The following is a 24,685-nucleotide window of genomic DNA, read 5'->3' as shown; positions in this document are numbered from 1 at the left end:
ACACTGAGTACCTTTCCCAAGGTTAGACAACTGGTGAATGCCCAAGCTGGGATCCAGACTTATTTTGGAGAGGCATCAAAGTATGGCACCATGAGTTCCTGGAGTCAATTTAGGAAGACACCAGTCCTACTACCTTTGTTGATCTTTGGCTCTGGATGGCCATGGTTTATAAGCAGGAAGTATTTACAACACATGCTTGTATGGATCAGTCTTAAAGATGGATATTCAACACTGTATTTCTGAGAGCAAATAGCTGTTGATTTGATATATATCCAACAGGTATTTATTGAGTTTTTAATGATCCCAGGCAATGTTTTAGGGACTGAGGATATAGTAGTGGACAAAACAGATCAAAATCAAGGAAAACAAGTAAAATATATGTAAGATAGTGATAAGGACTATGGGAACACCTTTGGAAGGGAAGGCTGTAGGATGGAGTGCAGTGGGTTGATATTTTGATAAGTCATCAGGGAGAGCCTCGCGGGGTGGGTGGCACTGGGCCACCGGGAGGCAGTCAGGAAGTGAGGCTTGCGGAGCAGTTGGGGAAGGGCATGTCCGACAGAGGGAATAGTGAGTCTCCAAGCCCCAGACGGGAATGTGCCTGGTGTGGCATGGAACAGAGAGGCCAGTGCGTCTGGGCAAAGTTGCTGGTGGGGAGAGGAGTGGTCAGGAGTGAGGTCAGAGGGAGGTAGGGGCCATACCAGAAACGGCCTTGTAGGCCATTGTTAGGACTTTTGCTTTTACTTTGTGAGATGGGAAGTGGCCGGAGGGTTTTGAGCAGGAGTGCTGTCATCTGACTTAATTTTGAAAGGATCACTCAGGGGCTTTGCTGAGAGGAGATGGAAGCGGGGTCCAGCAGGGGAGCAGGGAGGCAGGTTCAAAGCCATCGCAGTAATGCAGGCAGGAGATGATAGAGACCTGGGTCCAGGGTTAGTGGTGCAGGTGGGGAGAAGAGGTCGAAATCTGATTTTACTTCTCAGGCTGAGCCCACAGGACGTGCTGATGGATTAGCTATGAGGTATGAGAGGAAGAGAGGCATTGAGAAGGACTGCAAGTTCTTTGGTCTAAGTAAGGAAAGAGATGAAGTTGTGAATGCAGTGTGCTGAGAGGGGGAAGAGTGTGGCAGGGCAGATCAGGGGCTCAGTTATGGATTAATTATGAGAGTGCTAAGGGGAAATGTGTGTTGCCTATGTGCAAATCATCATGGTAGCACTTTTGAGCAGACAGAAGTGTGAAATGCTCTCCAGAAACTCACTGATAAATAAGGGGAGATAAAGTACGCACAGACTTACAAAGTACACGAAGTGTATGAATGATAAACTATTCATTGTCACCATTGAGACCAAAGTTGCTTCAGCACTTCAGATGCAGAATGATGGCCACAGGCACAGCAATTTAGGATTAGGTGGATGGTGATGAGCAGCTGGTGCTTTTCCTTGGCTTTGAAGCACTTGTAGGGCTTGGCAGGTTGGAGAACTGGGAGGCCAGTCTGTGGAGTAGTGCAAGGTACAGAGTGTGTTCAGCAACAGGGAATAAATTGTGTTGACCAACATGAGGTTCAAGTTGGAGATCAGTGGAGGCAGAGGTTGGAAGTACATCCTGCTTGAGGAAGGCGCTGGGTAATGGCTAAGGAAGTTGGCCCTCATTTTGTGGATAATTGGCCATGATTGAAAGGGGTTGATTCTGGTAGTAGACCTGATTGAACTACTGCCTTGGGAAGTTTGATCATTCCGTCAGGTTTCTTAGAAGTAGGTCTCTTTGGTGTGTAATCATGCTTATTCTCTGGGCAGCTTTGACATAGCCGACTACCGTCTTCCAGCTGCACTGGCCTCTTTTGGCTCCCTGGACGTTGCTCACTTCTGACACACCTCCCTTCTCTCTGACCACAGCTGCCCCATCATTGACTCAGGAGATATTTATTGAGAGTCTGCTCTGTGGCAGCCCTCGTACTGGACACACGGGGCGAGGCAGGCAGGGTCTAGTGGGGAGCAGATATTTCATGCATGGTCACACACACCGCTGCGTGGTTTCAGGTTTCCTAAGCCCTGGGAGGGGAAACTACAGAGCACTTACTCAGCTTCAAAGCTGAGGGCTGGACTTCAGTGGGCCAAAGGGAGTGGGGAGGAGCATTCTGGACCTGGCAGGCATGTGCCAAGGTGGGATGAGCTTCATGCCCTCGGGCAAGAGCAAAGGTCCATGTGGCTGCTGGTGTGAGGAGTGTCCCCTGAGGTCTGCGGTAGGACCTTCCTTCTCCCATGCCACTCCCTGGGGCTATCATCACGTCTCTTGATCTCAGCTATCCTCTGGGCAGTTAGTTTCTCTTCTTACCTCCCTGATGACATCTAGACTGCCTCACTGTTATCTCTACCGGGGAGTCCCAGAGGCACGGTTAACTTCCTGCGTCCTAAACTCTAAACTCCAAGAAGTATCTTCCCACTTTGTCATTTCTACTTTCCTTCAAGCTTTTCTCCTTGTCCCGGACACCTTTTCTACCTGCTGTTGCCCATCCAGTCGCATAGCTCTAGTGCCACTCTTCTGTGAAACCTTTCCTAGCTGTTTATTCCTACCTGTCTCCCTGGCAGAACAGTTTAATCCCGGGACCCTATAAAATACTGTTCATTCCTCTCTGTCCATTATTTGTTTGAACTGTTGACTATTGTTTATTTGTTTGAGTTCTTAATGGATTGAATCCTTCTGAACCTTAAGTTGCTGGGGCCTTGCATGATATTTGGGTCTCAGAGTTCTACTAAATAGCATTTTATGAACACAATAAAAATAGCTATTGAAACACTGGTAAAAATGTTTTAAATAGGGCAGTGAAGGTAGAGAGAACAGAAAGAGTCATGCCTAATACAGAATGTTAATATATCAGATGGAGAAGACCCATCTATCTGGTTTTCCTCTTGGCATCTTTGTTTGTTTGTTTTTTTGAGATGGAGTTTCGCTCTTGTTGCCCAGGCTGGAGTGCAATGGCGTGATCTTGGCTCACCGCAAACTCTGCCTCCTGGTTTCAAGCGATTCTTCTGCCTCAGCCTCCTGAGTGACTGGGATTACAGGTGTGGGCTGCCATACCCAGCTAATTTTTGTATTTTTAGTAGAGATGGGGTTTCTCCATGTTGGTCAGGCTGATCTTGAACTCGTGACCTCAGGTGATCCACCCACCTCAGCCTCCCAAAGTGCTGGGATTACAGGCGTGAGACACTGCGCTTGGCTTCTCTTGGCATCTTAATCAAGGGATGCTGTTGATTATTATTCTGCCTGCAGACCCCATATTGATCTTGTAAAATCTGAAAAACAAGAGATATTTCAAGAGAGAGAATTGGTCCCTTGAGATACTGCCAGCAACCTTTGGGTTGCATCCTTTACATTTAGAATTGCATTGTCAATGTCCGGGCAAAGGGTAAGGGACCACCCAAATCATTTGGAAAGATTAAAGGATAAGAAATAAAATTGTATGCTAGCTTGAACCATCCCCTCCACCCCGCTCCCAGGAAGACTGTAATTGATAGTGAAGTTCCAACAACCAAGTATCTACTTGGAAGTAATTAGCATTTACCGAGGGTGCTTCATAGAATCCATTTGTTTTAATTTCCTTTTAATTCCTTGTGATGATGGTGGTGACAGGCTCATTGTTCATTTGTTCTCAGCTGTTCCCTGGAGGTGTAGCTCTTCACCTGCTCCTGGTTCTGTGTGGCAGGCTTCAGAAAAAAAAAGAAAGGATCTCATGTTGGTTCCATTGAAGGGGAAAAGAAGTCAGAGACATTTAGGGTTCACTTACTCGCAAAGATGATTGAATTAAGGTAAGCATTGCCTACCCCATAGTAATTAAACTCACTTCCACAGTAGCATTTTCTCTTCTGTGCTCGCGTCATGCTTGCAGGTACATGTTCATTATTTCAGGCTTTCTAATTGTAGCAGTCATCACAGATTTTGGTGAGCTACCTTGTTATCAGGTAATAACTCTCTCTGTTGTTGGGCTTGCATCTGAAGTTGTGATGAAGGGGAAGTGTGCACTGAGCGTGGGTGTGTCTTTTTTTCAAGGATTCCACGTGTTCCCTTGGTTTCTGTATCTCTTGCAAACACTTATAGAGTGGTGCCTTATGATGCATGCTGAAATTTGCATTTCAAAAGAAAAGATGAGAGATTTTTTTTTCCTCTTAGATAGAGAGTAGCCATGCCTGGGGAAACATGGACAACACACTAAACTCTGAGATGCTCTAATTTTGTGATTCTACGTGATTCCATAAGAAACAATCAATAGCAATAAGGGTAAGAGCCCCTAAGAGTAGCAATTAGAGACCCAGGCATGACCCCCATAAGCTCCCACTTAGTGTATGTGTGTGTTTTCTGCTCTTAAGTGGAGTTTGGGCATGAGAGGGCAGATCTGTTCCACTATAGTGCAGGTGTGTGAGGCTGAGGTGAGGGATGCAGGATGTGGGGTGCCCCAGTGATACTCAGTTAAGGTCTGGCTGCATTTGTCCACACCTGCATTCCAGTGTTTGTTTTGGAGGGCTTAGCAAGAAAGTTTCTATGCAACGTAGCAACTTTTTATGAGACTGTAAAGCGCGGTGTTGTTCCTGGAACATCCTTATTTTGGCAGTGTAACTTCACTTCTGATGATTGGTACTCTGTGATCGCAGAATGGCATAAGTTATAAGAGCTCTCAGTAGTTACATCATAATTCTGTAAGATGGCTCAGAAGGGACCTTATTGAAACATCTAGACAAGTATGTTTCAAACACCAGTGATTTGAGTGCTGTCGCCATGTTTTTTGCTATATACAAGAACTACCATTATTAGTTATATCTCTCTGGATTCTATCCTGTGCTTAGCCTCATCCGAAGCATACTGTTTGGATTTCATAATGTTGCAGCTAGGACTCTGGAGCCAGACTACCTGGGTTCAAATCCTGGCTCTCCATCCTGGTGTGGTCACTGGGAGCAAGTCACTACATTTCTTTGTGTCTCTGTTTCCCTGGGTGCAAAATGGAGACAATAATAATCTCTGTCTCATAGTGTTTTTATGAGAATTAAATGAAAAAAAATAAAATATTTACAGTAGTGCCTAGCACATAGTAAGTGCTCACAGAATGCTAGCTATTCTTATTAGTTATATATTTTTATATGTAGAAATATGCGTAGAACTAACCATTGAAATAAACAGTTACTTTTATGCTACTTACAATTAGATTTTATTAGTGGGCTATTTTTATGCTACCTAAAATTAGATTATATTTTATTAATGGAGTATGTCTTTTTCTGTGAGAAGCATTGATCTTGTCATCTAGTCTCATGGCTTTTTAGTGTTTAATTGTTTCCTACATTGCCCTAGACTGAAGCCTCCAGGGATTCCGCTTCATTTGAGCCAGCTGTGTCTGTTAGAACAGGTTTTCATGAGGCAAGTTCCATGGCTTCCTTCCATCCATTGCGTTTTACCCTTTGACATCAGAGGGACCAGCTTTAATCTCTCTTCTCCATTACAGCCCTTTGCATAATTAAAGAAAGCTGTCCTGTTTCCCAGCGTCTCCTCTTCGTTAGCCCTACAAAGTGTCAGCTTCCCCTCTGGACGAGCCCCTGCCTGCCTTGCTTGTCTAAAGTCAGCCTTTTGCAGGGGAATGAAGCTATGGGAGAGGAGATCTGTCTGAGGACGTGTGGGATGCATTTTGCTTGTACTAATTAGTGCTCGTAAATGCTATGAGCAACTGGAAGCTGGAAGCAGCCAATATCTTCTCAGATGCAAAAGTCGCAGGTGGAAAGTGGATCCAGCTAGTATCCCTGTAAAGAGCCAGAAACGGTAATTTAAAGAACGCTTGGAAAACTGGTGCTTGTGGTCGCCTCTTGAAAGGGAACTCAGTGGCAGGTGAACTTACTTTTCATCATCTACTCTTTTATCTTTCACGTTTTACACCATACAGTGTATTGCCTATTCAAAAATTCACACACACACATTAAAAAAAAAGGCAGAATCGTAGGCTGTTGAACTGAAAGGCGTTAAAAAATAGTAAGAGGGAGGAGCTTTGTGAATGTTAAGTTCCTGACTAAGGGAACAATAAGATACTAGGGGCAATGTGCTGAAAGGAGAAGATGACATAAATAAGAACAACAACAGGCTGGGCGCGGTGGCTCATGCCTGTAATCCCAGCACTTTGAGAGGCCGAGGCGGGCAGATCACCAGGTCGGGAGATGGAGACCATCCTGACCAACATGGTGAAACCCCGTCTGTACTAAAAATACAAAAATTAGCTGGTCATGGTGGTGTGCGCCTGTTATCCCAGCTACTTAGGAGGCTGAGGCAGGAGAATGGCTTGAATCAGGGAGTCGGAGTTTGTAGTGGACATGGCGCCACTGCAGTCCAGCCTGGTGACAGAGCAAGACCCTGTCTCAAAAAATAAAAATAAAAAAAAAAAGAACAGATGACAAAACCTTATCTGTAGGCTTTTCCCTCCCTTGATATACTCCGTTTGGTCCAGCTAATTCCTACTTCTCCCCTAAGATCCAGCGCAGCTGCTGTTTTCCCCTGGGAAACCCTCCTTAACCCTCTGACCCCTTCACCAGCCTGGCTCCAGGGCTTCCCTTTCTGTTTTCTCAGCATCTCATGCAGATCTAGGCTTGTAAGAGTCTAGGCTTGTAAGAGTCTACTTAATACAGGTATCATTATCCATCTTCTCAGCCTTTTTCACTCCATATTCCTGGACTCCTTGAGGGATGGACTGTCTCCTTAGTATTTATATACCCTGTGTCGTGTCAGTGAGATGCCCGGCATAGTGAATGCGTGGGATGTATCTATACTGAATGAGCACACGTGTGCAGGTGGCGCTTGGGGCTATGGGTGAGGTATAGGAAGGCTTCCTGGGGGCAGCTGGTGCCGGAGCCATCCTGAGGTCTTGGTAAGCGTTTGCCAGGCTGGGAAGATAGAGACAACCCTCTGGGCAAGGCGAATGACAAGTTCAAAGGCACAGAGGCAAGACTGAGGCTATCCTTTTATCCCATTCTAAAAACAAATGCTTTAACCCAAAACACACCTCACATTTTATAGCAAGACATACCTAATATTTACCCGCATTATTACAAAAATTGTGCTATTTTGCTTTTTAATTTTTACTTCAGATTGAAGATGACTATGGGTTCATTCTGTGGGTTCATTGAGTGCGTTTTGAATCACCTGATGGGGTTGGATGAGAGGTTATCTGCATTGGGCATTTTTTCCTTCTTGACACTTCTCTCCTTCTTATTCTTCTTTTTCCCTTATCTCCTGATTTCTGTAAGAATCTGCTATGTAAAACACATTGCCCAGGATGTGGGGGACCTTGGTGAGGAGCTTATGGTGTTGCAAAGAACCTCAGGTACGAGACTCCAAAACAAGGCAGGAAGTGATCCAAGCCACAGGAGAAAACCTGTTGGTGTCTATGAGAGTTCACAGGAACGAGGACCTCTTTCCATCTAGAGAAGACCAAAGAAGGCTTCATGGTGGGAATGATTTCTTTTTTTAGCATGTGGAATTTAGGTGTGAGGAGTCTGGGGGTGGCAGGCATTCGTCAGGGAGAAAACAGCAGAAGCAAATGTCTGCAGACAGGATGGCCTTCCACATGGTTGGAGAGGAGGAACAGCAAGAAATCACCTTGGAGGGTTCATTTTCAGGTGTACATGGAGGTTCTTACTGCAAGGGGAGAAGTTTGGACTTTCTTCCTTAGTCAGGAGCTGGTGAGATTTTTGAACATGCAGTTGATGTATCGGAGCTGTAGTCAGAGTCAGGTGTCCTAGCCAGAAAGAAAAACCAGGTTGAAAAACTATCAAGCCAGCTGGGAAGAGGTATTCATATAGGGAAAGAGAACCAACAAAATCAGGAAGGAAAGTAGTTCTGGCACGTGGTGCTTTGAGATCATTAAGGATTCATTCTGTCTCCAGTTTAATACAGAAAGTGGCACAGGGCAAACATAGACTGGAAGTGGGCAAGGAAACAGTAAGAATAATACGATCTTTTCCTAAGTGCTGAAGGTAAAACCATTGGTCAACTGATGTGATTTGTTGTTAGAAGAATCTTGGAACTGCCAGGTATGGGCTGTATTATTGGTTCATTATGTACGTTTCTATTGGGATTGGAATGTCCAATACCAATGAGAACATGTGGTGTTTGGTTTTTTGTCCTTGTGATAGTTTGCTGAGAATGATGGTTTCCAGGTTCATTCGTGTCACTACAAAGGACATGAACTCATCATTTTTTATGGCTGCATAGTATCCCATAGTGTATATGTGCCACATTTTCTTAATCCAGTCTGTCATTAATGGACATTTAGGTTGGTCCCAAGTCTTTGCTATTGTGAATAGTGCCACAAGAAACATACGTGTGCATGTGTCTTTATGGCAGCATGATTTATAATCCTTTGGGTATATACCCAGTAATGGGATGGCTGGGTCAAATGGTATTTCTAGTTCTAGATCCTTGAGGAATCGCCACACTGTCTTCCACAATAGTTGAACTAGTTTACAGTCCCACCAACAGTGTAAAAGTGTTCCTATTTCTCCATATCCTCTCCAGCACCTAGAAGAAAACCTAGGCAGTACCATTCAGGACATAGGCATAGGCAAGGACTTCATGTCTAAAACACCAAAAGCAATGGCAACAAAAGCCAAAGTTGACAAATGGGATCTAATTAAACTAAAGAGCTTCTGCACAGCAAAAGGAACTACCATGAGTGAATAGGCAACCTACAGAATGGGAGAAAATTTTGGCAATCTATTCATCTGACAAAGGACTAATATCCAGAACCTACAAAGAACTCAAACAAGTTTACAAGAAAAAACCAACCCCATCAAAAAGTGGGCAAAGGATATGAACAGTCACTTCTCAAAAGAAGACATTTATGCAGCCAACAGACACATGAAAAAATGCTCATCATCACTGGCCATCAGAGAAATGCAAATGAAAACCACAATGAGATACCATCCTTCCAAGTGGTTTTTAAAGCTACAGCTGACTAAATGAGAAGACAGGTTAAACAGACATTCCATATGAATAGAACATGATTATAATTATTCTTATCCTTGAGTTGTGAGGCTTAGTTTCTGTCATGTGCAGATTTGCAAATTTTTATGACTCAAAGAAATATGTTATAAAGCTAGGCACCAGATTGACATTGTTTTGGTTTTGCTAAAGATTTGAGGTTTTGCATGTACAGCAAGTAAGTCACACTTTGTTTTATAGTGATGGACAAAAGGCACATAGAGTGAGTTTGTTGTTCAGAACTTACAGAGTTGTACATTTGGCTCTTCAGGGTCGGCCAGGCTGTTCCTCACTGTTTAACTTCCCTCTTCATCTCTTTTTCTGCTATGGACTGGATTGTGTACCCACTCCACCGTCGCCCCACAATTCATATGTTGAAGTTCCGGCTCTTAACACGATGGCATTGGAGATGAGGCCTTTGGGAAGTTATTTGGTTTAGATGAGGTCACATGAGGGTGAGTCCCTGGGATGGGATTAATGTCCTTATAAGAAGAAGGAGGGGGGCGGGGGGAGCGAGAGAAAAAGAGAGAGAGAGAGAACGAGAGAGAGAATAGAGCTCACTGTCTCTGCTGTGTGGGGACATAGCAAGAGGGTGGCCATCTGCAAGCCAGGAAGGGGATACCGTCACCAAAAACAAAATCTACTGGCACCTTGATCTTGGACTTCAACCTCAAGAACTGAGAAAATAAATTTCTGTTGTTTGAGCCAGCCAGTCTGGCCAATCTATGGTGTTTTGCTGTGGCAGCTCAAACTGACCATTATGGTGCTACCATGTGCAAAACCTAGGACAACCGAGGATTCAAGGTCATGTATTTATTACATAGAAATGCTATACCATTCCTTAGACTGTATTGTGGAGTCCATTTTGACATATAAATGTCTGATAGAGACAGGCCAAGGTGAAAAACTGGGGTGGGTTTGTGTGACAAATTTTAGTAAAGGGTAGGGCATACTTTGCTTAACAATCAGTAAAATCTTTGCAGCCAGGGGCACTGTAGGCTCTAAGTATGGACTCTTGGAGCGTTTTATGTATTTTACTAGCTTCGTGTAGAAATATGGAAGTTCTTGGATGTATAGTCAGATTAATGAATTGACTAATTTATGATTAATATTAATTTTGGGGACCACAGTAGCAATAAAAGAAGTACCTAAGATGAAACAGTTTAAAACAGAAAAATGATTAAAGAATATATTTCAAATATCTCAAAATCCATCTGTCAATTTTAGCTCTCCTAGAAATCATTTGTTCACAGTGGCTGAAGGCCAACCTCATATGTGCCAAGTTATATTTAGAAAAACAAAGGGGGAAGGGGACACTCATATCTCTTTGTGGAAGTAGTCCCAGCTATGTTTTTGTACCTCCCAGATCCGAAATACAGTGGGGACTCCCTTAGAATGCAGTTTCATGGGCCTCTGAGGCAGCATCTCTCCTGGAAGAGAGCATGTCTTCTAAGTCTTTTATTGTGCTAGGCTAATACAGTGACAATATTTCATGGGTTTTACTTGACTTGTTTTTCGTGCTAATTTGTGTAATAATGAACTATGCTTGTGATGGACTTTCAGGATATAGAAAGCTATTTTGAGGAATTCTGTAATTCAAAAACAATTAATAGTTGAGTATTATGCATTTGGAACCACATAACTCCCCAATATTAATTCAGACAATTAGAGAGTTACATTTATTCTTTTAGATTAAGTAGTAGTATTAGATAGTGTGTATCTACCAGGCATAGTTCAAGCAGTAGGGAGAATTAGTATATAATCTTTGGAAAACTTGTGCCCTTAAAATATGGGTGACTATCTATAGGTCCATGAAGGTAAATATTAAGTTCTTGGGAAATCAAAACAACTGAGTTGTTCATTGTGCACACATCTGCACCAGTGCCATGGAAACTGCAGAGAAGCAGTAGACCTCCGCTGTTGGATATGGTAGCCGCTAGCACAAGTGGGAATTTAAATGTAAATGAATTAACGTTACATACAAAGCAGAATTCCGTTTCTTAGTTGCACAGCCACGTTGCACATACTCATTAGCCAAAACAGCTAGTGGTAATTCTGTGAGATTGTGCAGGTGTAGGATATTTCCACCAGCTCAGGAAGTTCTATTGGATAATGTGGGGTGGGAACATTTTTTTCTGCCCCTGATTAATTTTAAATCTATTTTAAATCTGGGATAGAAAGATGTGTAGAAGGATAGGATAAAAGAAAACATAATTAACATTTTTATCAGCAGTGTCTCTGGGCAGCATGTGATTGATTATTGGAGTAATTGTATAGATAATAAATAATACAAGATGTTAGACTGAGATGATTAGGGAAGAGTTGTAATTTTTGCTGGATTTTCAATTAACCAGTGGGATTCCAACAGTAGTGATGAAGTGGGAGACATTCTATAAGAGAAGGTTGAAGTTTTGTTGGGGGGCTGGGGAGTTGGCAGTATAAGATGTGTTTGATGCAGGAACAGCTGTGTAATTTGGAGGATCCAGTACAAAATAAAAATATGGGGTTTCCTGTTAGAAAAATTCTTAGGTATTTCTAGTCCGTGACAGAAGAGCTTTAAACCAAGCACAGAAGCCTTCTAAATCATGGGTTGCATGGGATGGTTTAAAGGCTGGTGAGTGAGCCAAATTGGCTAGGTTCTGATGAGTTCTAAAGGTGAGTAGTTAGACATACATGGCCAAAAACACTATCACAACCTAAAAACCTTTTTTGTCTCAGCTTCACCATATCAGAGCATGGTGTATTCCTCAAGGGTTGTTGTTTGGGACCAGAGCCCTGCCCTTTCCACCGTGGTTTGTCTTTCCATCCTGAACATCACACCGAAGATAGCATTATTTTTCTGAATCCATTGTAAAGCAAGAGTACATGATGAACTACCCCATCCCTGCTGACTGCAAACATTATCTCTTCAAAGAAAATAAATGATGTGGTTTAGAAAGTACCATCTGAGTGCCACACTAGCTGGGGGCTTGGCATTCATTAGTTTGTTAGCTGACAATTACACCAGAACTTTCTCTTTCATTTTGAATGTCTCAATGGGAATCACTACTGCAAATAAAAAAAACAAAATAGAAATCATTGTGGAGACATTACATTTTTATTTTAGACATACTTTACAAATAATGTTATGTAATAGGCTGGGAATTCTTGGCACTTAAATCCTGATTTCACATGAGCTATGGTGTGTAGATCATCTTTAGTTAAATGTGTGATTGATCTGCGTGTAGAGTATTTGCCTGCCATATGGGTGCTTAAGGGGAATAAAATAACACAGACTCAATGAAGATGCATACCTTTTATTTGGTAAATAATTTGAATTCCCTTTCCTCCCACCTTTTTTCAGTCCCTACCGTAAACCACGCCGGCTTGGCAAGGATGATGTTTCAGTTTTTCTTCTTCAGGCAATAAACACATTTACCCTTGACATTATTTAGTTTTCTATTTTCAGATAATTGTAGATTCACTTGCAGTTGCGAGAAATAATAGCGGTCTCATGTACCCTTTATCCAGTTTTCCTCAATAATAATATCTCACAAAACAATAGTAAAATATCACAATGTTAAATCAAGTTTAGCCTGAAGCTGCCTCCTTACATATTTTAAGTTCAGCTGAAAGGTTTCTCTGTGTATCGTCAACTATAACCTAAATGGACTTGTAAACAGAGTGTAGCCAATCCTTGTGCCAATCACCAAATTTTCGCCAAAGGTGGCCAACTGTTCAAGCCGTGTTCAAATAAGGCAAGTGCCAAGCTGTAAGCAATCCAGCTGTTTCTATACCTCACTTCCATTTTCTGTGTGTCACTTTCTTTTTTCTGTCCATAAATCGTCTGCTACCACATGGCTGTGCTGGAGTCTCTGAACCTGCTAATGTTTTCGAGGCTGCCTGATTCATGAATTGTTCTTTGCTCAATTAAATTCTTTTAAATTTTATTTTATTTTACGTTTTTTGAGATGGAGTAAAAAAGTACTCCATCACCCAGGCTGGAGTGCAGTGGTGGGATCTCAATTCACTGCAACCTCTGCCTCCAGGATACAAGCCATTCTCCTGCCTCAGCCTCCCAAGTAGCTGGGATTACAGGCATGCACCACCATGCCTGGCTAATTTTTATATTTTTAGTAGAGACGGGGTTTCACCATGTTGGCCAGGTTGGCCTCGAACTCTTAACCTCAAGTGGTTTGCTCACCTCGGCCTCCCAAAATGCTAGGATTACAGGCGTGAGCCATTGCGTGCAGCCCCAGTTAAACTCTTTTGGCTAAAGTTTTTCTTTTAACAACAATTAGAATATTGGCATTGATACAATCCACTTATCTTGTTCAGATTCTCCCACCAGTTTTAACCTGTAGTTGTATATGTGTGTGTGTTCCATGCAGTCTAATCAGTGTGGGTTCATGTATCACTATCACAGGCGAGATTCTGAATTCCTTCACCACCAGGATCCCTCATGTTGCCCTTTTATAACCACAGACACTGTTCCCCCAACCTGCTCTCTGCCATCATCCTTAATCCCTGACAACTGCTGATTGGTTCTCCATTTTTGTAATCTTGTCGTTTCAAGACAAAATAAATGTAATAATACAGTATGTAACCATTAAGATTGACTTTTCCCACTCAGAATAATTTCTGAACATTAATCCAGGTTGTATCAATAGTTTGTTCCCTCTCATTGCTGAGTAGTAGTAATGATATGGAGGTACCATAGTCCGTCTAGAGGACATCTAGGTGGTTTCTAGTTCTAGGCTGTCGCAAATAAAGCTGCTACAGTCATACATTGTATTAGTTGACTAGGCTGGCGTAACAAGGCACCACAAACTGGGTTAGACAACAGGCGTTTAGGAGTTCAGCATATGAATCTGGAGTGTGAGACTCAATTCAGCACTTAACATTCATGTGCAGGTTTTCCTGTGAATATCACTTGTCATTTCTCTGGAGTAAATGCCTAAGACTGCAATTTCTCAGTAGTATTGTGATTGCATGTCTAGGCTTTTAAAAAAGTGCCAGGCCGTGTTAGAGAGGCCGTACCAGTTTACATTCCCACAGTGTGCAAGTGAACCTGGTTCCCCACATCCTCGGCAGCATTTGGTGGTGTCGCTACTTCCTATTTTAGCCGTTTTGATTTGCATTTGCCAAATGAAGAATGATGTTGAGCATCTTTTCTTGTGCTTATTGCATCTGAATATCCTCTTTGGAGAAGAGTCTATTCATGTCTTTTGCTCACTAAAAAATTTTTTTAACTCTTGACTTTTGAGAGTTCTTTCTATATTCTGGATACTAATTCATTTTCAAATATGTGGTTTGAGAATATTTTCCTCCAGTGTATAGCTTCTCTTTTTATCCTCTTGATAGGGTCTTTCACTGAGCAAAACTTTTCAATTTTGAAAAAGTGCAATTTAATGTTTTCTTCTATGGATTGTGCTTTTGGCGTTAAGCCTAGGAACTCTTTGTCCAGCCTTATATCCCAAAGATTTTCTCCTACTAGTTTTTAAATAAAATGTTTAGGTCTTACATGTAAGTAGTTCATGATCCTTTCTGAGTTCATTTTTGCAATAGGATATAAGCTTAGGTTGAGGTTCTTTTTTATGCCTATAGATATCTAGCAGCTCCAGCACTGTGTGTTGGGAAGGCTCTCTGTCTACCATTGAATTGCTTTTGCTCTGTTATCAAATATTAGGCATATTTTTGTGAATCTGTCTCTGGATTCTCTGCTCTGTTCCATTGATCTGTGTGTCTATACTTCTATCAATACCATACTATTTTGATTACTGTAGCAATAAAGTAAGTCTTAATAGGTAGAGTAGTTCTTCCTATTGTGTTTTTTCCCCAAGATTATTATGGTAGGGTTTGTGCCTCTTCATATAAATTTTAAAATAAGCTTGTTTATCTGCAAACAAACAAAAACCTTGCGGGGATTTTGATGGTAGTTACATTAGATTAGTTTGAGAATAATTGGCATCTTTACTATCTTGAATCTTCTAATATATGAAAACAATATGTCTTTCTCTGTAGATCTTTGATTTCTTTTGTCAGAATTTTAGAATTTTCAACTTAAAGTTTCTGTATGTGTTTTGTTAAGTGCACACCTAAGTATTTTATTTTTTCTGGAGAGGTTATAAATATTGTGTTTTTAATTTTGGTTAATACTTGTTCTTGTATTAACCAAATATAGAGACATGATTGATATTTACATGTTGATCTTGTGCCCTGTGAATTTGCTGAACTTATTATTTCCAGGAGATTAAAAAAAATAGTTTTCTTGGGAAATTCTATGTAGAAAATTATATTATATGCAAACCAGGATAGCTTAGTTTTTTTACTTTCTAATCCAAATGTATTTCTTTTTCTTGCCATATGTTGCTGGCTAGAATTTCCAGTACCATCTTGAATAAGAGTGATGAGAGTAGATCACCTTAACCTTCTCCTGATCTTAGGGGGAAGCATTCAGGCATTAAGAAACGCATTTCACTTAAGTATAGTGTCTCCTGTAGGTTTTTTTGTAGGTACTCACTCTTGAACAAGTTAAGGAAGTTCCCCTTTACTCCTAACTTGCTGAGAGTATTTGTCATGAATGGGTGTTGGAGTTTGTAAAAAAAAAAATTTTTAACATTAATTGATACAATCTTGCTCCTTTAGCTCACATATATAGTGGATTACATTGATTTTCAAATGTGGAACCAACCTTGCATACCTGGAATAATTCTAGTGTGTATAATTCTTTTTATACACTGTCTGACTCAATTTGCTAATATTACGTTTAGGATTTTTTGTGACTAACTTCATGAGAAATATTGATCTGTGGACTGTCTTTTGTATTGTCTTTGTCTGGTTTGGTCAGGGTAATAGTGACTTCTTATTAAATAGAGTGGTTTGGGAAGTGTTTTCTTATTTTCTGTTTTCTGGAAGATACTGTGTAAAATTAATGCTAATTCTACTTTAAACATTGGTGGAATTCTCTAGTGAAACCAGCTGGACTTGGAGATTCCTTTTTGAGAGCTTTTGTACATGGTAAATTAAACTCTTCAATAATTTATAGGGCTATTCAAATCATTTCTTTCATATGGATAGAGTTGTTTCTATCTAAAATCATCTAAAATTCCTTCTATTTGAAGAACTTCCTTTAGCCACTCTGTAAGGATAGGTCTTTTAGAAATATATTATTTTAGTTTTTCTTCATGTGAGATTGTCTTTATTTCCCTCTTTATTCCTGAATGATAGTTTTGCTGGATAAATAATTTGCAGTTGACAGTTCTTTTCTTTCAGCATTTAAAAAACCATCCTTCTGGTCTCCATGCTTTCAGATGAGTAATCTGAATTGATGTTTCCCTATGGGCCATCTGTTATTTATCTTTGGCTGCTTTCAAGATTTTTCTTTGTGTTTAGTTTCGAGATGTAATCGTGTTGTGTCTTGGTGTGAATTTTGGGAAGTTTATCCTATTTGGAATTAACTCAGTTTCTTGATTCTCTAGATTTATGTCTTTCACCAAATTTGGATATTTTCAGCAACTATTTCTTTCTTTTTATTTTTTAATTTTTTGGGTACATAGTAGGTGTATATATTTATGGGTTACATTAGATATCTTGATACAAGCATGCAATGCATAATGATCACGTAACAGAAAATGGGGTACCCATTCCTTCAAGCATTTATCCTCTATGTTACAATCCAATTCTACTCTTTTTTCTTTAAATGAGCAATTAAACTATTATTGACTGTAGTCCGTCTGTTGCGCTATCAAATACTAGGTCTTAGTCTTTCTGTATTTATTTCGTACCTATTAACCACTCCCACTTCCCTCCATCCCACCATTACCCTTCCCAGCCTTTGGTAACTATCTTTCTACTCTCTATTTCCACAGGTTTAATTGTTTTGATTTTTAGCTCCCACAAATAAATGAGAACATGTGAAGTTTTTCTTTCTGTGCCTAACTTATTTCACTTAACATAATGACCTCCAGTTCCATCCTTCCATCCATGTTGTTGCAAATAACAGGAGCTCATTCTTTTTTTGTTCTTCATTTTTTCCCCCAGCTTTTAAGTTCCAGGGTAGGTGTGCAGGATGTGCAGGTTTGTTACATAGGTAAACGTATGCCATGGTGGTTTGCTGCATAGATGAACCTATCACCTAGGTATTAAGCTCAGCATTCATTACTTATTCTTTCTCTTCCTGATGCTTTTCCTCCCCCAAGCCCCCCAGCAGGCCCCAGTGTGGGTTGTTCCCCTCCATGTGTTCTCATCATTAAGCTCTCACTTATAAGTGAAAACCAGTGTTTGGTTTTCTGTTCCTGTGTTACTTTGCTGAGGATAACAGCTTCCAGCTCCATCCGTGTCCCTGCAAAGGACATGATCTCATTTCTTTTTATGCTGCATAGTATTCCATAAAGTGTGTGTATCGCATTTTCTTTATCCAGTCTGTCATCGATGGACATTTAGGTTGATTCCATGTCTTTGCTATTGTGAATAGTGGTTGCAGTGAACACACACATACATGGCTTCTTTTGTTTTTGAGACAGAGTCTTGCTCTGTCGCCCAGGCTGGAGTGTAGTGGCATGACCTCAGCTCACTGCAGGCTCTGCCTCCCAGGTTCATGCCATTCTCCTGCCTCAGCCTCCCGAGTAGCTGGGACTACAGGTGCCCACCACCACACCCGGTTAATTTTTTGTATTTTTAGTAGAGATGGGGTTTCACTGTGTTACCCAGGATGGTCTCGATCTCCTGACCCCATGCTCTGCCTACCTCAGCCTCCCAAAGTGCTGAGATTACAGGCATGAGCTACCACACCAGGCCTTTTTTTTTTTTTTAATGGAGTCCCGGGCTGTCAGCAGGCTGTAGTGCAATGGCACGATCTTGGCTCACTGCAACCTCCGCCTCCTGGGTTCAAGCAATTCCCCTGCGTCAGCCTTCCGAGTAGCTGGGACTGCAGGCAGGTACTACCACGCCCAGCTAGTTTTTTGTATTTTAGTAGAGACAAGGTTTCACCTTGTTGGCCAGGATGGTCTCGATCTCCTGACCTCGTGATCCACCCGCCTCAGCCTCCCAAAGTGCTGGGATTAGAAGCATGAGCCACTGTGTCCAGTCACATTTTTACAATAGAATAATTTATTTTCCTTTGGGTATATACCCAGTAATAGGATTGCTGGGTAAAATGCTATTTCTGCCTCTAGATTTTTGAGGAATTGCCACACTGTCTTCCACGATGGTTGAACTAATCTGCACTCCCATCAACAGAGTAAAAGCTTTCCTTTTTCTCCAGTAAAAGCTTTCCTTTTTCTCCACAACCTCACCAGTATTTGTTGTTTCTTGACTTTTTAATAATTGTCATTCTGACTGGTGTGAGATGGTATCTCGTTATGGTTTTGATTTGCATTTCTCGATGATCAGTGATACTGAACTTTTTTCATATGTTTATTGGCCACATGAATGTCTTCTTTTTTTTTTTTTTGAGACGGAGTCTCGCTCTGTCGCCTGGGCAGGAGTGCAGTGGCCGGATCTCAGCTCACTGCAAGCTCCGCCTCCCGGGTTAACACCATTCTCCTGCCTCAGCCTCCTGAGTAGCTAGTACTACAGGCGCCCGCCACCTCGCCTGGCTATTTTTTTGTATTTTTTAGTAGAGACGGGGTTTCACCGTGTTAGCCAGGATGGTCTCGATCTCCTGACCTCGTGATCCGCCCATCTTGGCCTCCCAAAGTGCTGGGATTACAGGCTTGAGCCACCGCGCCCGGCCCGGTTGTTTAATTTCTGTGTAGTTTTGTGGTGTTGAGTGAGTTTCTTAATCTTGAGTTCTAGTTTGATTGCACTGTGGTCTGAGAAACTGTTATGATTTCAGTTCTTTTCCATTTTCTGAGGAGTGTTTTACTCTGATTATGTGATCAATTTTAGAGCAAATGTGGCAATGAGAAAGATACATATTCTGTTGTTTTTGGGTGAAGAGTTCTGTAGATATTTATCAGGTCTAGAGCTAATAAATCAGCTCTTGATCCAGAGCTGAGTTCAGGTCCTGAATATCTTTGTTAATTTTCTGTCTTGATGATCTGTCTTATATTTTCAGTTGGGTGTTAAAGTCTCCCACTATTATTGTTTGGGAGTCTAAGTCTCTTGGTAGGTCTTTAAGAACTTGCTTTATGAATCTGGGTGCTCCTGTATTAGGTGCAAGCATATTTTGGATAGTTAGTTCTTCTTGTTGAATTGAACCCTTTACTATTATGTAATCCCCTTCTTGGTCTTTTTTTTTTTTTTTTTTTTTTTTAAATCTTTGTTTAAAGCCTGCTTTGTCGGAGACTAGTATTGTGACCCCTGCTTTTTCTTTTTGCTTTCCATTTGCTAGGTGAATTTCCTCCATCTCTTTCCTCCTCTCAAACACACATTTGTTTTGAGCCTATGTGTGTCTTTTCATATGAGATGAGTCTCTTGAAGACAGCATGCCAATGGGGCTTGACTTTATCCAGCTTGCCATTCTTTGTCCTTTAAATGGGGCATTTAGTCCATTTGCATTTAAGGTTAATATTGTTATGTGTGAATTGAGGATCTCATTCTTTTTTTAATGGCGGAACAGTACTTGATTTTGTATATGTACCATATTTTCTGTATTTATTCATCTGTTGATGGACACTTAGGTTACTTGCAATCTTGGCTATTTTGAGCAGTGCTGCAAGAAACATGAGAATGCAGGTATCTCTCCAATATACTGATTTCCTTTCTTTTGTGTATATACTAAGCACTGGAATTGGTGGATTGTATGGTAGCTCTATTTTTAGTCTCTTTGAGGAAACTCCAAACTCTTCTCCATAGTGGTTGTACTCATTTACATTTCAACCAACAATGTATGAGGGTTCTCTTTGTTACACATCCTCACCAGGATTTCTTATTGCCCGTCTTTTGGATAAAAGCCATTTTACCTGAGGTGAGGTAATATTTCATTGTAATTTTGATTTGCATTTCTCTGATGATCAGTGATATTGAGCACCTTTTCACAATCCTGTTTGTTGTTTGTATGTCTTCTTTTGAAAAATGTTGATTCAGGTCTTTTGCCCATTTTTGAATCAGATTATTAGATTTTTTCCTATAGAGTTGTTTGAGTTCCTTGTATATTCTGATTATTAATTCCTTGACAGATGGGTGGTTTACACATATTTTTCTCTGATTTTGTGGGTTGTCTCTTCATTTCATTGGTTTTGTTTGCTGTACAGAAGCTTTTTAACTTGATATGATCTCATTTGTCCACTTTGCTTTGGATGCCTGTCTTTGTGGGTTATTACTCAAGAAATTTTGCCCAGGCCAATGTCCTGGAGTGTTTCCCAAATGTTTTCTTATAGTGGCATTATAGGTTGAGGTCTTAGATTTTTAAGTCTTTAATCTATTTTCATGTGATTTTTTGTATATGACAGGAGATAGGGGTTTAGTTTCATTCTCCTGCATATGGATATCCAGTTTTCCTAGCACCATTTATTGAAAAACAACAGTTTTTTCTCCATTATATGTTCCTGACACCTTTGTGAAAATGGGTTCGCTGTAGGTGTTTGGTTTGTTTCTGGGTTCTCTATTCTGTTCCATTGGTCTATGTGTCTGTTTTTGTGCCGGTACCATACTGTTTTTGTTATGATAGCTCTGTAGTATAATTTTAGGTCAGGCAAAGTAACTCTTTTAGATCCATTCTTTTTGCTCAGGATAACTGTGGCTATTCTGGGTCTTTTGTGATTCCATGTACATTTTAGGGTTGTTTTTTCCATTTCTGTGAAAAATGTCATGGTATTTTCTTAGGGATTGCATTGAATCTGTGGATTGCTTTGGGTTGTATGGACATTTTAACAACATTGATTCTTCTAATCCATGAACATGGAATATCTTTCCATTTTTTCATGTCCTTTTTAATTTCTTTCATCAGTGTTTTATAGTTTTTATTGTAGAGATCATTTACTTGTTTGGTGAATTTTTAGATATTTAATTTTATTTTTGGCTATTGTAAATCAAATTGCTTTTAAAATTTCTTTTTCAGATTGTTCAACTACTGACTTTTGTGGGTTGATTTTGTATTCTGCAACTTTACTGAATTTGTTTATGTGTTCTAATCAGGTTTTTGTGTAGTCTTTAGGTTTTTTCAAATATAAATATATCATCTACAAACAAAAATAATTTGACTTCTTTCTTTCCAATTTGCATGTTCTTTATTTCTTTTTCATGTCTGATTGCTCTACCTAGGACTTCCACTACTATCTTGAGTTACAGTGGTGAAAGTGGGTATCCATGTTGTGTTCCAGATCTTAGAGAAAGGCTTTCAGTTTTTACCCTTTCGGTATGATACTAGCTGTGGGTGTATGACATACAGCCTTTATTATATTGAGGTATGCTCCTTTTATCCTCAGTCTTTTGAGGGTTTTTATCATGAAGAGATGTTGGATTTAATAAAATATATTTTCAGTATCAGTTGAAATGATTATATGATTTTTGTCCTTCATTCTGTTGGAATGATGTATCACATTGATTGATTTGCATAGGTCGAACCATCCTTGCATCCCAGGGATTATTCTGACGTGATCATGATGATGATCTTTTTAATGTATTGTTGAATTTGGTTTGCTGGTATTTTGCTGAGTATTTTTACATAAATTTTCATCAGAGATATTGGCCTGTGGTTTTCTTTTTTTGATGTATCCTTGTTTGGTTTTGGTATGAGGGTAATACTGTCCTTGTAGAATGAATTTGGAAGTGTCCCCTTATCTGCTGTGTTTTGGAATAGTTTGAGTAGGATTGGCTTTAGTTCTTCTTTAAATGTTTGATAGAAGTCAGCAGTGAAGCCACTGGGTCCTGAGCTTTTCTTTACTGGGGGATTTTATTTCAATTTCTGTCTCATTATTTGTTATTGATCTGCTTGGGGTTTGGATTTCTTCATGGTTAAATCTTGGTTGATTGTGTATGTCTAGGAATTTATCTCATGGTAGCTGCTAGTGATTCTTTGAATTTCTGTGGTATCAGTTGTAATGTCTTTTTTTTTCATTTCTGATTTTATTTGTTTGGGCATTCTCTCTGTTTTTCTTCATTAGTCTGGCTAAAAGTTTGTCAATTTTATTTATTCTTTCAAAAAACCAAGATTTTATTTCTTTTTTTTTTTTTTTGATTATACTCTAAGTTCTAGGGTACATGTGCATAACGTGCAGGTTTGTTACATATGTATACATGTGCCATGTTGGTGTGCTGCACCCATCAACTCGTCAGCACCCATCAATTCATCATTTATATCAGGTATAACTCCCCAATGCAATCCCTCCCCCCTCCCCCCTCCCCATGATAGGCCCCATTGTGTGATGTTCCCCTTCCCGAGTCCAAGTGAGCTCATTGTTCAGTTCCCACCTATGAGTGAGAACATGCGGTGTTTGGTTTTCTCTTCTTGTGATAGTTTGCTAAGAATGATGGTTTCCAGCTGCATCCATGTCCCTACAAAGGACGCAAACTCATCCTTTTTTATGGCTGCATAGTATTCCATGGTGTATATGTGCCACATTTTCTTAATCCAGTCTGTCACTGATGGACATTTGGGTTGATTCCAAGTCTTTGCTATTGTGAATAGTGCCGCAATAAACATACGTGTGCATGTGTCTTTGTAGTAGCATAATTTATAATCCATTGGGTATATACCCAGTAGTGGGATGGCTGGGTCATATGGTACATCTAGTTCTAGATCCTTGAGGAATGGCCATACTGTTTTCCATAATGGTTGAACTAGTTTACAATCCCACCAACAGTGTAAAAGTGTTCCTATTTCTCCACATCCTCTCCAACACCTGTTGTTTCCTGATTTTTTAATGATTGCCATTCTAACTGGTGTGAGATGGTATCTCATTGTGGTTTTGACTTGCATTTCTCTGATGGCGAGTGATGATGAGCATTTTTTCATGTGTCTGTTGGCTGTATGAATGTCTTCTTTTGAGAAATGTCTGTTCATATCCTTTCCCCACTTTTGGATGGGGTTGTTTGTTTTTTTCTTGTATATTTGTTTGAGTTCTTTGTAGATTCTGGAAATGAGCCCTTTGTCAGATGAGTAGATTGCAAAAATTTTCTCCCATTCTGTAGGTTGCCTGTTCACTCTGATGGTAGTTTCTTTTGCTGTGCAGAAGCTCTTTAGTTTAATGAGATCCCATTTGTCAATTTTGGCTTTTGCTGCCGTTGCTTTTGGTGTTTTAGACATGAAGTCCTTGCCCATGCCTATGTCCTGAATGGTACTACCTAGATTTTCTTCTAGGGTTTTTATGGTATTAGGTCTAACATTTAAGTCTCTAATCCATCTTGAATTAATCTTCGTATAAGGAGTAAGGAAAGGATCCAGTTTCAGCTTTCTACTTATGGCTAGCCAATTTTCCCAGCACCATTTATTAAATAGGGAATCCTTTCCCCATTTCTTGTTTTTGTCAGGTTTGTCAAAGATCAGATGGTTGTAGATGTGTGGCATTATTTCTGAGGACTCCGTTCTGTTCCATTGGTCTATATCTCTGTTTTGGTACCAGTACCATGCTGTTTTGGTTACTGTAGCCTTGTAGTATAGTTTGAAGTCAGGTAGCGTGACGCCTCCGGCTTTGTCCTTTTGACTTAGGATTGTCTTGGCAATGCGGGCTCTTTTTTGGTTCCATATGAACTTTAAAGCAGTTTTTTCCAATTCGGTGAAGAAACTCATTGGTAGCTTGATGGGGATGGCATTGAATCTATAAATAACCTTGGGCAGTATGGCCATTTTCACGATATTGATTCTTCCTATCCATGAGCATGGTATGTTCTTCCATTTGTTTGTGTCCTCTTTGATTTCACTGAGCAGTGGTTTGTAGTTCTCCTTGAAGAGGTCGTTTACATCCCTTGTAAGTTGGATTCCTAGGTATTTTATTCTCTTTGAAGCAATTGTGAATGGAAGTTCATTTCTGATTTGGCTCTCTGCTTGTCTGTTACTGGTGTATAAGAATGCTTGTGATTTTTGCACATTAATTTTGTATCCTGAGATTTCGCTGAAGTTGCTTATCAGCTTAAGAAGATTTTGGGCTGAGACGATGGGGTTTTCTAAATATACAATCATGTCATCTGCAAACAGGGACAATTTGACTTCTTCTTTTCCTAACTGAATACCCTTGATTTCTTTCTCTTGCCTGATTGCCCTAGCCAGAACTTCCAACACTATGTTGAATAGGAGTGGTGAGAGAGGGCATCCCTGTCTTGTGCCAGTTTTCAAAGGGAATTTTTCCAGTTTTTGCCCATTCAGTATGATATTAGCTGTGGGTTTGTCATAAATAGCTCTTATTATTTTGAGGTACATTCCATCAATACCGAATTTGTTGAGCGTTTGTAGCATGAAGGGCTGTTGAATTTTGTCAAAAGCCTTTTCTGCATCTATTGAGATAATCATGTGCTTCTTGTCTTTGGTTCTGTTGATATGCTGGATTACGTTGATTGATTTGCGAATGTTGAACCAGCCTTGCATCCCAGGGATGAAGCCCACTTGATCGTGGTGGATAAGCTTTTTGATGTGCTGCTGAATCTGGTTTGCCAGTATTTTATTGAGGATTTTTGCATCGATGTTCATCAGGGAGATTGGTCTAAAATTCTCTTTTTTTGTTGTGTCTCTGCCAGGCTTTGGTATCAGGATGATGTTGGCCTCATAAAATGAGTTAGGGAGGATTCCCTCTTTTTCTATTGATTGGAATAGTTTCAGAAGGAATGG

The 24,685-nt window shown here is 40.3% G+C and overlaps 1 protein-coding gene across 2 annotated transcripts in view; it reads left to right on the top strand.

The window, feature by feature from the left end:
* Positions 1–24,685, top strand: part of MTUS2 (microtubule associated scaffold protein 2) — a 640,565-nt gene that overhangs the window by 68,860 nt on the left and 547,020 nt on the right. The window lies entirely within an intron of this gene.

Source organism: Piliocolobus tephrosceles, chromosome X (assembly GCF_002776525.5).
Source record: "Piliocolobus tephrosceles isolate RC106 chromosome X, ASM277652v3, whole genome shotgun sequence".
Taxonomy (NCBI): domain Eukaryota; kingdom Metazoa; phylum Chordata; class Mammalia; order Primates; family Cercopithecidae; genus Piliocolobus; species Piliocolobus tephrosceles.
The sequence above is the reverse complement of the archived record's forward strand: the minus strand, read 5'-3'. Positions and strand labels throughout refer to the sequence as shown.